The sequence below is a fragment of the Struthio camelus genome, chromosome 11 (genome assembly GCF_040807025.1).
Source record: "Struthio camelus isolate bStrCam1 chromosome 11, bStrCam1.hap1, whole genome shotgun sequence".
Classification (NCBI taxonomy): Eukaryota; Metazoa; Chordata; class Aves; order Struthioniformes; family Struthionidae; genus Struthio; species Struthio camelus.
Genome location: NC_090952.1, coordinates 16,445,233 through 16,461,777, shown reverse-complemented (window position 1 = coordinate 16,461,777; position 16,545 = coordinate 16,445,233).

Sequence of the window (16,545 nt, the reverse complement as noted above, 5' to 3'; positions counted from 1 at the left end):
AAGATAGGAATGTACCGAAAGCAGCATTTTAAGTTGTCTTGATTTCCAAAAGGAAATAGTTATAAATTAGTTCTAGGGCACTCTGACTCATTTATAAGAGTGGTTCAAGAAACTCTTCAATATTAATTAGTAGCCTGTGAATTCAGCCTATGCAATTATGATGAGACAGTTCTTTGGGTATGAAAGAGCTAACTTATCATATTTTTGAATTCACTATCTAGAAGGTTGAATATTTTTGTATTTCCATATTTCTCAAGTAGCACTTAATTTAATCTTATCCCCATTTCTTTCAATAAACCATTGTTGCGTCTCTTAAGCAGCACAGCTTCCTCCTCTAACTCATCTCCCCGTGAAATTGGTTTAATGAAGCAGAAAGGTATGAAGCATTAACAACACTGGAATTCATGTGGTAGCACTTCATTTTTCAGAGGCACTCACATTTCCTACCTAATTTATAAAATCAGCACACAAATGATTTTTATCACAGCCATTACATCAGTATAAATTACTGCCTTTTCTATAACACGGCAGTTAGTCAAACTGTTGAAATGATACCTATTAGTCATAGAGAGGAGGAGGGAAAAAAGAAAAACCTGTAGGAAAGATTTAGTGTAAAATAAGAACTGATAGCAACCTTATTGAAACACTAATATTAATTTACCTTTAATGAACCCAAACCGGGTATATTTTGCAAAGGAAAATTAAAAAAACACAAAGTAAAGCAAATGGGTCAATTTGTAAGGGACCAAAAAAGGGAAGCCAGCAAACAAACTATGCTGTATCAGAGACAGTCAGAAATGCAATTAGGAAGAAGTTCCTCACATCCAAGGGGGCCAAAGTGCCTCACTTGCCAGTCACAGTCCCATAGTCCTCCACCAGCTTCCCCATGCACCTCATTGTACCAGCGCTGGTGTTCTGTTTTTGTGCACTGCAGCTTCTCCAAAATCATCTTTATCCTCCTGTTTTCTTCCACACGCACTGTTACCTAACTGCATCCTGGCTGTTCCCTTACAGGCTAGTGGGAATCAGCCCCTACTCCCCATGTTGCCAAACAGCCAAAAAGATGATGCTTGCTGGGAAAATCTTTTAGTGTCCTCCGCTTTCTCAGTGAGTATAAACTACTTTCCCAGGACCTGAATCTTGATTCACAAAGTTTGGCCTGTAAAAAAAATAGCTACTCAGTCCGCAGACGTGTTGCATACTTGAAAACACTCCAGCCCTGTACTCCTCTGTAAACACCACCTGGCTCCACTAGCAGATCTGCTGCTGGTCTTACAAGTTTGTCCTAGGCCTCCTTTCCTATCTGCTGTCCTTCAGGCATGACTCCTTCCAGATTTATGATGTGAATTCACTGTTATTTCTTTGTCAGATCTCTCCTCCAAATCTGCCTATAAGAAACAGCCATCTGATAGTGAGTAGACAGAAAGTCAGCAAGAAATACTCTTTCAGAACCATTAGGAGGATCCACAAAATCTACTGTTCCTGCAACTTTTATTCTCCGTTCCCTCTTCTCAATTATTTCCCTTTCATGCACTCTCTGCATCGTATCTGACTACACGTGCTCAGAGGCAGGGGCTAGGCCTTCTGAATTGTACTCCCGCAGCAGCAAACATAACAGGACACAAGACTTCATGGACACTGTTTGATGCTATTGTCATGAGGGAAACTAATTATTAATATCAGGCAAAAACAACAACAGAAAAAGAGCTGATTAGGTTGTCAGTGCCACAGCATAAAACATACAGGGTGTGTACAGTCAAGCAGCCTTTCCTCAATGTGTTTTACCTTAATTTTTTTATCTCCTCCTGCTTTCAGTTTTCATTAATTGGATCTTCCCTCTACATAACATTAGGGACTTCTTGCCTGTCTCTCTGTCTTTCCAGTAGATGTAATATTGTTGTATAAGTGTCTACTGATGGCACCTTGTGGCTAAACCAGTGAAATGCCTGGGAATAGGACCAGAAATGACAAAGTGTGGAAAATATCAAGAAAAGGATACAGTATCAAGAGACTATCCCTCCTCCCATAGTGACTACTGAAAAAAAAATAATGGTGCAACACTGTAAGGCTTTGCAGGGATCTCCCTGAGGAGGCACTGCGTGTATCTGTCTACCTGCCTTGTACCACACATGTAAGAAGGACAACTTCCCCTGGAAGCCCTTGCAGAGGCACGAGGCAGCAGCATAGCCCCAGGGTGAGTAGCTGGGGGTTCACCTGCAACCTCATGCCAGGAGGAGGCAGGAGAAGGAGGGGGAGTGGGGCCTTCACAAGGCTACGTGAACTGGCAAATCCAACTAATCCAATGTGCGAGGGGGAGGAAGGAAGGAGCCACATTTTACTGGGTATCCAGAGACCCTGCAAGTCTAATGCCAGCTTTGTTGGGTGTCTTTAGACTCTGCAGGACAGAAAGCCAGTTCTGAGCCCAAGGATCTGCTTCTGATCTGCACTGGTCAGCAGAAACACAGACATGTACATCAGCACTTTCCGCATATTCCTATAGAGGCATTACAATAGATGCAGTGGGCTGGGATGCAGCCTCTCTGGTAAGTTGATGGGTATTGGAGAGACCCAGGACACCTGCTGATGGCTGTTGCTGGAGGCACACAGTGAGTGGAAGACGCATTTGTTCCCCATCTTTCTAGGTTCTCCCCCTGAAGCTCAGGTGTGGGTAGTGGGCCTCAACTGGCCCAGACCTGCAAGTCAGTTGCTAGTTTGTAGACGTGTCCAGGACTCAGCATGGCACGAGCACAGTTGGCAAGGTAGCGGAGGTCTTGCTGACTATCTGAAGCACAAGCCCTGTTCAGAAGGACCATCAGCAAGGTATGGTCAAAGCTGAGCATATACCAGTGCTAGCTCTGTTAGCGTGAACACAGTCATGTTCCCACACATAGTAGCAGCTGACTGGATTCCCACAATGTGATGAGCAATAATGATGGGATTAAGAGACAGCAAAAGACACAGATGTACCGTACAGGTAAAGGATATTTGGTATCAGGCAGTACTATGTGAGGTATGTTCTAGGTAAAGAGTGACAAATCCAAAGAGTGTGTTAAGCCACAGATGGGATACCTAAACCAATCAGGGGTCTCCTAAGAAATGCTGTGACTATATGAAGCAACCACTGAAGTTGTTCCAACCAGTAAGCAATACAGGAACTGATTCAAATCAAGGCTGCTTCATTTACCTGGTTTTCTGGATTTTGTTTGAGTCTGTCTTTTCTTCCCTATTCAATCCAGGTAGTTGTGCCACATATCTTTGTAAATCCTCCTCCCTTCTGTATTATCTTGAATATGTCATGAGCATAGTTCCCAGATGTTACAAAGACCCTTTAAGGACTGGCTAAAACTCCAATTTTCTGCCCTCAACAACTTACAGTATAAATAAGGAGCATGTATATCATTTGGGAAGAGAAATAAAAGTCCTATGACTTGCCTAAGATCACATAACAGATTAGAAAACCTGAAATCCAAAGATGAGAACACATAATCACAGGATCTACATAAAAGCCCTTGTTCTAGATAGCTTATGATGGAAAACCACGGGGGGGTTTATTTCAAGTATGAGGGCCTGGAAATAAATTATGGAAATACAGGATATTTAAAATCCCAGAAGAGTAGCCAAAAAGGTGAAAATTGTCTTTGCCAGCTAGACTTTAAGATTCTCAGCAGACTAAGGTCAGGGTTTTCGGGGCTAACTGAGTGTCATGCAGTATGTCAAACAAATAGCTCTACATCTCTTACATAAACACAAAGGCAGAAGAACTTATCCTGACTTCCCTAAGGTCCACCCAGAGGCTGGTGCGTTCCATATTAAAAGATAAATGCAGCTCTCAACAACCAGAACTGTTTAGGAGCAGCTATACAAAGTAACCAAAAAGCATTTTTGTGCCAGATCTCACCTGTGGCTATACCAATACACTCTGCTTTTAATGGCCCAGCACTATATATAGCAATTCTCAACAGCTTTAACACACATAGATTTTGCATACAACTATACAAAAGTGTCTTGGCAAGCAAATCTGGGGCTTTCCAGTCTCCAAAAGAGACAGGAGAAGTCTCTTTTACGACAGAAGAAAAGGACCATGGTGAAAAAATATGCTGTGATATGAAAAGCAAAATAATGGATTACAAGAGAGAAAATTCAGCAGTAACTGGCATAACTTAAAAAAAAAATTAAGAAAAATTTTTTTCCTCTTTGATAAAACACTTCCTGCCATAAAATGACACATGCAACTGCTGCTACCATTTGCTCTGTCTTTACCTACCAATAAAAGGAAATTAACATCAACAGATAAAGAATAACAGTCTCTCACCACTGAGAACTCTTACCTGGAAAAGGGAGAAGAGTGCGAGACTCAGTGAAGCCCACTAAAGACTTCACTGTTTCATATTACCTGGAAGATGTTCAGATACCGCAGTGATAAGCAGCCTTACAAAAACTTGGGAAAGGTTGAGGGATGAAATTGCAATCTTTTTTTTTTTCAAAGTAGATGTTTTACTGCTTTTTTGAAATAGTAAAGCTAAAGGTTCGTCTTTGCCTTTTTGTGTAAATAACTTCCTTTGCCTGGGGTGTTCATCGTCGGTTTGACCTTAAAATGCATGGCAGTGTTCTTAGCAATATTCAATCAATGGTAGGATTAAAGGTGAAATCAGTTACACAGAGGAAGCCTACTGCTGTTTCACCAGTGTGGTGGCTCTAATCTCCCTCCGAGAGACTAAAGATCATAACTGATTTACTTCTCTTCCCTGGGGAACAATTTTCTGTAGCCTGAAGCAATCAGGAAACAGACTGAATTGGCTTTAATACCCATCTGCCCTAGGGGGGACAGACTGTGAAAAAGCTACTAGGTTGTTTCTTCTTCATACTTGTAATTAAATAAACTATGACAAATTTGACAAGCAGAATTTTTAGCAGTACCAGTTGTCTTAAAACTTCCCACTCAGTGTGTAATTGACATACAGCAGCTATTCCCAAGTAGAACAGGAGAATATTTAAAAACCAAAAATCAGTGATCTTCTCTTCATACTAGGATTTTATGATTAACCTATTGGCAACATACCTCTAATTTTCACACCTAGCAAGAAACAAAAATAATTTATTCAGGACTGTGAGACATGTTTAAGCACTAGTAAATGTGGCTTGCTTTGTTGTTGTTGTTTTTTTTTCCTTGACTGGGATCCTTCTAATATTTCAAGAATGTGTGCTATGTAAATGAGATGGTGTTGACGTAATGGAGAAACAAACCTTAAATGTGGTACCTAAAAGGGTTTTGAAATATCCAGGAATGACAATCTGGGATCCTGAAAGTATTTTCATGTAGATTAATATTCTTGTATGTAATACTAAGACATAGTCAATAAGCTTTGGTTATTACTACTTTTCAAAGCAGTGTCAGAGTCAGAGAAGGAGGTAATTTTCCCTAATAAACTTCCTGCAACACTACTCAATTCACAGAGTTGTCATTAGATAAAAATAATGGCAGGATCCATTTCATGAATAAAACCAAAACCAAGGTTTGTATTTTACAGTGTCTGAAAATACTGGATAAATATCACGGTTGTTGTGAATACGACCGTTTTGGATACATTCCCATCTACAATCCTCACCCAAATACCGCAGCATGAGACATTTTTAAATACTTTATAGGGAAGACAAGCAAGCTCATGATTTTGCAGTTTACTGTGTTAGAAACAGAGACAACTTTTCTTACATTTCTGACAGACATTTCTGATTTTTTTGTAATTAATTAGCTAATTTAGGCTTGTTCATATATTACTGGAGAGAAGCAAAGAATTTAAGAAGTGCATGGGTTTTTTTTCTTTCAAAAAAACTTGTTGGTTTTATTGCCCAGACCTGTTGCCCAGTGATACAGAGGCCTGACATCCCAGTGTTCAGAAGACCAAAGAGAGAGAAGTGCTACTGTGCCTGCTAAGTGTTTTCACAGCACAGTTCCAATGCCCCAGCAGTGCAGAGGAGGGTGTTGTTGACCTCTGTTTTATGGATAGAAACATCAACATGGAAAGGTAACAGATGTTTTGTCAAAACCAGGCACTGATATTTCTGCCCAGCTTGAGGTAATTTGGTCATATCCTCCGAATAAGTATCTACAAATCTGGTTATGATATCTTTGAAAAATAATCCACGTTGTCTGAGCCAGTCTTCTAAAATCAGCATCACTGAAGAGCCTGAATATAAAAACATCTTAATCCTTGGTAGGAACAGTGGTGAGAAGCTGAATTACGTTTAATGTCAGAGGACAGTAAGGCAGAATTACCATCACCTCTTTGGCCCACACTGCCTGTTGTGTCCAGTTACTAAGGAAATACAGAGGAAATAACTTTTGTAATCAGCTACCTAAAGCAGATTTACAAGCGCTGGTTTTAAAGTCACCTATTACAACAGCATTGCCCAAGTCCACTCAAAGCTCTGAAGTTAGGACGTCTCTCTCTTTGAAAATCCACAGGTTGCTACATGTAGAGCCGCTTTCCAAGAAATATCAGTTAATGTGCAATTAGGAGCTCTTAATAGCAGCTTACACAGATATCTGAAAAATGGAAATTCTGTGCGGTAACACATACCAACATGGTAGCACAGGACAGATCCTGCAAAGAACCATCTAGCAGATCCTTTGTATTTCTATGGCGCCTAACAAACTGGCACTCCACTCTCTATGGTGGAGAGATCTGAAGGGCACCAGTCCTGGACTTGTAATGAATTTCCAGTTCTGTTATGCTGAATTCTTCCTATCAATGAAACAAGAGGCTTAAATAAAACAAGTGTCAAACAAAAATTGAATCAGAAGCCAAACACATAAAGCGACTCATTTGAAGAGTTTTACTTTGTCAAATTGTTAGTAAGGAGAATCAGTGAATATATTTTCATGTTGAACTCTGTATTTTATTTCTATACTGTTCTTCAAAAACAAACTATGTTTTAAAACAAAAGAAGTGTTTAAAATGGTATTGTATATTTTTTCATTCAGTTGAAAGAATAGAAAAATTTAGCTACAAAAACCTATGATAGGTGAGTCCCTTTCCTAAGAGCTAAATATTTACCGTCTGTGTGATTAAGAGTGATGTAAATGTCCAACAGTGACTGCTAAAAATCTACTTCATGCTGAGACTGCTGATAGAGAAAATGATGCTGCAAACAAAAATCTATTCTGTCAGTTTTGTACTAAGGTTTGAATAATTCAAATATATTCCAAGGCTTATAGCTAGCTTTAAAAAATCTCAGTGTTAACATATAAAAATAGCCATTTTAAACAAAAATTCCCATTCCCTCTATTTCTCTTCTGCACCTGCTTTTTATTGCAATAGCCACAGGCTGTAATAAGACAGCAGTGTGGCTTCAAGCCTCCATACAAAGGAAGCTCTGTCTGAGCTACTGAGTTACTCATCCACATGACATGATAGCTCCCATTTCCTCCTCAGTCTTGCTTTCCCAGTGCAGTGACAGAAACCACATTGCAGAACTGTCAAGATCCTAAAAACTGATTGTTAAATGCCAATTACCTTGATTAGGTTTCCTAAGCTAAAAAAAAAAGGAAAAAAGAAAAAAAAAAGAAAAAAGGAGCAAGAGAGATGCAGACTGAAGATTTACCTGCTATATTCTAACTTGATAAACTGGAACTTAAGCGTGTTTTTTCCTCACAGATCCCAACCACAGATATCAGCTCAAAAAACAGTCGTTTCTCTTTAGATAAGAAAAATGCATCCATGATCAATCACTTACAATAAACTTTCAGTTCTTTTCAAACAGGAGTTTGAAAATCACATTTCTCTGCAGTGAAGCTATATCTGCAAAAATAGATGTAAAGACACCTGAAATTATTCAAAAATTCCCAGGGGAAACCATAACACCATTTGGGTGAGAAATTTAAAATTAGATTGAATCTCACACAAAACAGGAGGCAGCCAAGAATAAGGCTGTCGGACCTCTGAAACCTGTGACAACTGGGGATGCTCAGTGTTTTGAAAGACTGAACACAAATCTTTAACCTCCACCTGAAAAGATTTGCCACCAGTTCCTCTGAAGAACAATTCCACTACAACCTGCATACAGAGGTTGGTGTGCAACCCCAAAATCTAATTCCTCAGTGGCTACTGCTCCCATGACTGTGAGGAGAAGCCAAGGGGCCAAGGTTAGAGAAGGGTAACTGCTACCCTGGACTAGAACCCACCATGCCCTGGGCAATCCTTGCAGGTGCACAGTCCGTCTCACCTCCCTAAGCATAAGCAGAGAAGGAAATTAGGTGGGGTTGCTATGTAACATCACTGATGAATAGACATGGCCTGGCAGCTTTGGTGCTCAGGTCTGCTCAGTGCCTTGCCATCGCCTTCCTCCTTGGTTACTGAACTGGGAGGTAAATAGGAGAATCAATGTGCTGCCACTGCCTGAGCATCCTAGTGCACGCATCCTAGGGCCTGGCTGGGAGGCAGAGCATGCTGGAGGAAATAGTTTTTAAATTGCCTGGCTTTGCTAGCTACTGGGAAGCTCATTATCCAGAGAAGGGGAAAGCCTTGTCATGGGAGAGAGGGGTGAAGAATGCTAAAAAAGGAAAGTCCTTGGTCCTGGCTCTGTGGGTGCACAGGGAGCAGCAAGGAAGGGCAGGTGGCACTGTAAATTGATATTCTGCATAGGACGTTGCATTCGTCCTCTGTTTGCATGAGGATAAAATAATTTTGAGAAGCCTTGAGCTGGCTGTGCTTTTACCCCCCCAGCTCCAGAAAAATCCATGCTCAGCTAGAACCACCCAAATTTTGGTTTCCAATGAACGTTTGTTCTGAGTGACAGGAAGCCAGTTAGCATGACGTCAGCATCATTATGGCAGAATTATCCTTATCCTACTGTGACATCACTCTGTGGGGTGTACAAGTCTATGGCCACATCCCATGTGCCAAGGCAGTCCTAGGTCCACAGTCAAATGCAAGCTACTCATCAGGTCTTCAGCAAGGTTATGGGACGTCACTAACTATCTGCACTCAATGACTTTGTATACTCATTGCAAAGTAGATTTTGAATGGGTGAATGGCCTAGGCTGAAGTCTAACACCTACTGAAACATTTGGTAAATACTCCTCGTTAGAGAAAGGGGCAGTCAAAGGGGCAGACAAAATCCTTCCTTTAATATTTATTATCCTGCTTAGTCACTGCAGAAGGCTCATCACAGTTTCAAGCTCTGACTGATGCCTTACTATGAATATTACAAGTTCCAGCTTAAGTTAAACTGGGGCCTGAAACCTAACCCTGCACAGGCAAAGCAGCAGAAGCCAAAAACCTCCTCTATTCCCAGCGGATGGTTTCCTATGGGAATAGCTAGCTAAGAGTCCACGTTAACTGCACAGTCTGGTAAACAATTATGATGTTTATTTTCAGACAATAAATTTAACTGTAACACTTATTACAATTACACAGTACAAAAAGGACAAATGAAGCAGTCTTTCACATCAGTAAGCCTCTCCTGACCCTTTATTTCTTCTTCATTTAATTAATCACCTTTACATCCTGTGCGGCCTGGTCCATCTGTGTATCACTGCAATGAATGAGACAAAACTGCAGTTGTAAAAAGAAAAGGAAGGTTTATCATTTCTATTTAGTTCTGTTATTTGGCTCATTACTGAACACAGAAAATTACTTCCTAAAAAGAAGGGTCCTGGCTCATCAGCTGAAAATGATCCAATTATTTCCCCTTCAATTACATTTTAAATAAATAATTTTTAAGAGTGCTTGCTATCACTTCATCACCCATGCATCTCCTGCTACATATCAGAAGGTGGCAGACCAAACAGCTGGAGATTTCTGTTCCCACTGTCAACCTGATTGAGGGACAGTCTCCAGCACATAAAATATGAGATACCTGACTAGATGTGACTGGCCCCTGGTGAAAAGCAGGCATGGATGCTTTGTCACCAGTGGAAAAGTTTCAGCAATACTTCCAGAAAGAAAGTCTAGCAACACAGACTGTGTCCACGCTGCAAGGTCAAGACTCCTCTTTTGTTCCCACAGATCACCAAGGGATGACATTTGGATATTACTGCCGAAGACAGTTTGGCACAGTTTATTTAGATTGGAAAAATCTATAGCTGATGTGAGCCCTGATTCAGGGATTTTGGTAATGGGCTGCTTTAATGCTCTGTCCTTCCAAGCAGATATATCCAAAATCTGGATCTGAATCTTGTCCCTTGCATCCAGTAAACAGTGCTGAGCAACCTGGCTTTGAGGGCTTTATTGACCGCTCATCATTCCAACTGAACTGCCAGAGTTAGTAAGCAAAACAAACAATTCAGTAGGACTTGAGCAAGGGGAAAATCATGCAGAAGAGGAACATCAATAAAAGTTACAGTTCAAAAATGCTCTTCCCTCTGCAAAAAAAAAAGATATCAAAAATACTGCCACAACAAGTTTTTAATATTAGATATTGAGCTTTATCATGGAGCTTTGGAAGAACAAGTTCCTATGCTGGAACTCTGTCCTGTGAAAAAAGGAGTTAATTTTGCAATCCTCAAAAATTTGGAAACACTAGAAAAGTCCCTGCATGTATATCTGTGTGTTTATAATGGGTTAACACTAAGAAAAACTCTGATACTTTCCCCAGTTCCCTCTATGTTTGGAAGATAAAACAAGGAGACAAGAAAGTTGTGATGTTCTTTTGACCTTCTGCCAAAGGTAAGGACCACATGTCGGTTTGAATTTCCCTTGCAAATCTGCTGGAGCTGCAATACTGAAACTGCACTGCTGGTGCCTGTTTTATCTCTGATTAGCCATCATTTGGGACCACTGTTCAACTGATGGAGCAAATGACTGTACTGAGCTGGTATTTCCTACCTCCCCATCACACAACTGTTTAGAATAATATCTCAATGCAACTGAAATGCAGTTTTATTTCTCCTCTCTCATCCAATCCAGAAGAATAAGAAAAAATGTAATACAAAGATTTATTTTTATCTTACTGGAGAAGGATACTGTATAGTCTGAGTAACAATACTAGGAGCAAGGTGGTCTTTGGGACTGTGGTCCAGGATATGCCCACAATGCTCAGAATGGACTTCTCTCTCTGAGGGGCACAACATTGCCCAAAGATAAAATTTTTAGTGTGGTGGCAAGATTTCTCAGATTTTTCTTGAATAGCTGCCAAAAGAAAGAACCGATGGCCTGCTGGCTGTATTAAATATCAGCTGGCATTTCTCAGTTTTCCCTTAGAAACGGCTGCATTTTCTGTGGTAGACAGCAACCCATGACTACTGTCTGCCAGTCTTTGCTCACTGACAGCGCTACACCAATACAGGAAGTCAGGTTACTACGGTGATTACAGACACAACTTGACATCTCTCTCTCTCTCTCTCTCTCTCTCTCTTTCCTTCTTTCACTAGAATATACCAGTTCGAAATGGACCTGACCCATTGCCTACTGTCATGTCCAACCCCTCAGCACGAGTATGTTCAGACAGGCCTGCCTTTCTGCTGTTCCCACTGAGGTCAGCTCTCCTCTTCTGCCACAAATGCTTTCATTCCAGTGAAACGCTCTTTGAATTTGGCCCTGGATAAAAGACACTAGGAAAGCTGGCTGAAAGCTTGGGATGCCTTAGTAGAATTCATCTGGCCCTATTTTGTTGGCATAAGCAAGCTGCCCCAGTCAGGGAAGATGTGAAAGGACAGCTGTAATCAACTGTTCTGGTCAAAAATGAACAATTAAGCCCATGCTTGATCTTAGTGGAGTGACTCACAGCAGAACTTAAAATAGTTTTAACTAAGCTACAACCTTTAAGAGAAAGGTATCAGAAAGCATTGGAAGTATCCTCTGAAAAGAAGCTCTTTTCTCATCTGCCTGGCTCATTCAAGTAGTGCACCAGTAAATATCAGGAATGCATTCCTCCTGCCTTTTTTTTTCCACAGAGAAAAAAATGACAAGATTTGGAATGGAGAGAGCTAAATTCTGCACCTGATTATTTTTGTTGAATGAACTTAGATTTATGCCAGGATGATTTTTTTGACCTGCATGCCTGCCCCAATTATTTATTACTTGTATGAATGCGGTGGCCCATCAGCCCAGAGTAGTAAACAGGTTCCCTGTTGTGCTAGTCACTGTACAAATGCAGAAAGAGAAATAATATTTACTTCCTCAACCATTTAAAAGTCAGTAATGTTCAAATTGTAAGAATGAAATACAAGTACCGAAAAGAGATCAAAATATGCAAAACAACTGTTCCTCCTCCCCACACACTTATCCCCTTTTCCTGAGTAGTTCGAGCTTTTTGGATCAATATTTCACACTAATAACATCACTCTGCTACAGGGATGTACCATTCAACATCCTTCCAAGTTCTGCTTTTTGTCCCTTATTTCCTTACTCTTCTTTTTTTTCTACATTAACATCGTTTATTCACTGATGTAAACACCACCCTCTCCAATGGGCACAGGTAAGTAACTTAACACGCTCTAGGGGGCTGGAATCAGCTACCAAGGGATTATCTATGGGGTGAAAAGACTGGATCTCACATTCCTGCTTCTGCTACATGCCTGAGTTTCCTCCCTGTAGAGATGTGCTAATGATTCTCCATTGTAGAGATCTATGGACAAAGAATGCTCTAAAACAATCAAATAATTTTTCATAAAATAAGAAAATTGGCTCCTGCCTGTGCAACTGTTTAATAAATGCATTAATTTAGCTTACCTTTCTATGGTTAATTCTCAACACTAGTAGGAAGCATTTCTCCTTCAAAAAAGTCTTACTTACGAACATCAGAAACATGCAGAATATTATTCTGTTTGGCATATTCACGCCTGTAAAGTCTTTTGCTCTAGATTCAGATGAAAAGAAAGTATTTTATTTTTAAGACATAATACATTGCACAAATTAACTATAAAAAAGTTTGGGGAAAAGCACTTCTGATGCTTTGAAAGCACTTTCTGATGCTTTGAAATTACATGAACTGTATTTTGTTTAATACGGTTTTGTCAGTCACCTTTTCTTCCAACGGTTTTACGAACACAGTAAGTCTGTTCAAACCATGAGTCTCTGCTTTGCCAGACCTACGCCCCAATGTTTGCAAATACACATTTGACTGTCAAGCCAATGAAGGACATCCTCTTCCAAAAAATATCCTTGTATACTTAAAGATAAGAGAGGTGTGGATTATAGATGTCTGATTTTTGAATTAAATAGGACCGAACCCAGCAGCTATTTAAATAAAATCTCCATGGAAACTTGTATTTCACAAGATAAGCCTGAGAAAGAAAAGACCAATGACAGCTTAAGAAGGGAAAATCATTTTAACTGATATAACCTCCTGCAAAAGTCTACTAGACAAAATGAATTAAAAAATCCACTTAGAAAGCTGAAGCAAATAGGTATTCACTGAAAAAGTTTTGCTAGAACTGAGAGATTTTTAAAATAATTAGACTAAACCAGCCCCAGGGAGCACACACCGTGGAGGAGAAAACAACCCCAAAGCAAGCTGCCTAACCATCTGAAAGCTGGCTCCCTGTGACCGTAAGAGGTCTGTCGTAAACCAGGTTGATTTTGGCAAGTCACTTGTCTGAGCTGTGGTAGCTGCACATGAACACATCTAATGTACCTAAAACTAAAAGCTGGCTTTTGGAGCCTGAACTACAGGAGCTGCGGCCATCAGAAGCCCACATCCAGCTCACAAGAAGGAACACATGCATGGAAACCTTGGAAACGACACTGCCCAGGCCATCTGCCTGTCTTGTTTGACTGTAAAAGTGAATCTGTAAATACCGCTTTAGGTTTCACCTGCCCAGTGCCTGGCCTGATGTGGGAGGGTGCTCACCTCAGGGGATAAGCAGGGATGCTGCCCTTGCTAGGCAGCAGCAAGCTGCTCCACGCTGTTATTTGGAGGACACTGCCTAAATAGTACTGTGATAAAACCTTTAACAGTCGTCTACTAGTGGTGTAGAAATAGTGCATGCTGAAATGTATTCTAAACCTATAACCACAGATTCATCATTTTAATGTTTCCAATAATAACAAAAATGATAGCCACCACTTCCCTACAGGTGGTCCAGGTGATACTGAGGCTCTGCCCCTTCTACAGTCCTCCCCGGGCTGTCCCCACTCACCAGCCTGTCATGAAGGGCTGTGATGGTGGCCCTGCAGAAGTTATGGAACGTAGCAGGACTCGTAGTGACCATGTTCTGTCCTGAGGAGGGATATTTTCTTTCCACTCTGGAAAGCCATCTATTTTATGTTCAGCTTTGCCAGCCCTTCGGGGATGGCATCAGAGCAGTGGGGAATTCACTCTGCTCCCCGAATCACACTCCTTGTTGTGCTCTCACAAGTGTTATCCACTCTCCTGAAGGCCACCTCTAGCTAGCCAGCTGCAGGCCAAGGTGGCATTTTCTGAGGTTATCTGGCATTGTTGCACAAAAAATGAACCCCTTTGTATGGAAAAAAAGTTAACAACGGAAGACCTTGCCCCACTGCTGGTTTCTGGCCCAGGAAAGACAAGTATGAACAAGAGTGGTAGAGCAGTGAGAATTTACGGGTCCTGGGTCTTAAATGGGGAGCTCTGATATTCATGATATCCGCACTACAAACGAGTAGGAAATAACCTTAATTAAATACAGGCTCAATCCACAGGCCCAGCTGTGTAAGCAAATCTGAACGTGCAGCATATGCATGGCAGAAACGTTCTAGTGGGAGATACCTGGCAGCAAGTAGACTAAATACCTAGGGTAAATCACAGTATGATGCACACTTACTCAGCAAGAAAGGCTCTGCTTATATCAAAATGAATAGCCTGAGAACAGTATTACACTCTAGAACAGAAGATAACAAGAATAACTACATTTATATTCAAAAAACAAGAGTGTGGCTTTTCTATTCAGGCAAATTTCCTTAATTATGGAAAATACTTCATAAGAATATTGCTTGTGCAGGTCTCATCTCACAATACATACATGAATTGTACACTAAGGCCCTAACACTCACCAGTGTCAGGTTTTCGAGGAAGCTGTTAATGATTACTTAAAAGTAAGTCATCACAAACGGTACAGAGCAGCTCACAATTGCCAAAATTGTTACTGCACCACAGGAGAATGATTACATGATTTTAAACCATTTCCTTGCAAAGGAGAAAATGCAGTTCTTGGATGCATGTCTGCATTGTTTTTGTAACTCTCAATTTCTTCAAAATATCCTTAATGACTTTTTCAATTTTCTGCTTCATGTCTATGTTTTACTGTACATAATGTGCTCATTCTGAAACACACAATTGGTTTCACATTTTTATTTCTTTATCCGTTATAGCCTTAATATTATGAGCACCAGAGAATTCTCCCCAATTTTGGTGACTTTGCCACAGACGATACTGCCTGTTCATTGTGAATTATTCTGAAATTATGAAAAGTAAATTGATCACCCCCCAAGGATGCAGAGAAATGTCATGGTTTTCCACCTATTGCAACACAGCCAGACAGATTCCAGTCGTAGCAACTGTCCACAAATCTGAAGTGACTCTAGCAAAAATAAAAGGAGCTATTCCAGATTTCTTAAAGACAGAGAGAACAATCTTATCCTGTACCACATTTTCCCTGACTTCAATCATTAAAACTTACTTGGCTCTCTTCTCACAGCTCATCACAGATGGTGAATTTTTCTAGTTTTTTCTTCACTGTGGCTCACATACTAAAGAGTAAAAAGCCACTGATCTAGTGTTTACAGCTAACTATTACAACTAGGATGTGACTGAAGGATTTCAAACATAGTATTTGTGATTGAAAGATGAGATCTTAATTGTCGTGGTCCTTTACTATAAACCAGCCTTTAAAGGTTATCTGATATTCATCAGTAATTTTAGAGCATGAGGAAATACTTGCTCCTATTCCAGCCAACTGTGTTCAAACAAATCATGTTAGACTCTTTTCCTAAAATATGACACCAAGCAGCTGAATTCACTATAGCTGTTGTATTACTTTTCCTTCTGCAAGCACTCCCAGAATCACTTTATATGTTTTAGTTTTATCTTTGTTTCCCCTAGAATTTGCTTATCGTTATCATTTTTGAATGAAGAACTAGTTCCCATTTAAAAATGTGATTTAGACTAGTTGAAAATCAAGCTTTGATCTTGAAAGATGCACCTGCTCAGAAATGTAGGATTTGTGGTAGCCTTAGAAAAGACTAGTTGAAATGATGATACAGTCATTTTCAAGAACCTTCTATCCAACAAAGCAGAGGAACAAAAACTAAGTTAACACAATTAATAAAAAGGATGCATTTAAGGCTTGTGCTTTAGATAGTAAGACTACTTCAGAGTAACTCCTGCTGCTGATAGTTTGCACTACTTTGTGTGAGCTATTAATATTTTTGTTTGACTTGCTGGAGTAAAATTTCTCTCCTTTCTTCAGTACTTTCCAGAGTCCTGTTCACAATAACCCTCATTTTCAGGCTTTGGTTCCTGCCCAAACTGACTGAAAAAAACACTTCCCTCACTGATGGGGAGTATTCTGCAGGGCACCTTCCCATCACAGAGCAATCCTTCACAGTGCTTCACCTACAGTATAACAAGGAGAGATCTGGAGGTGTT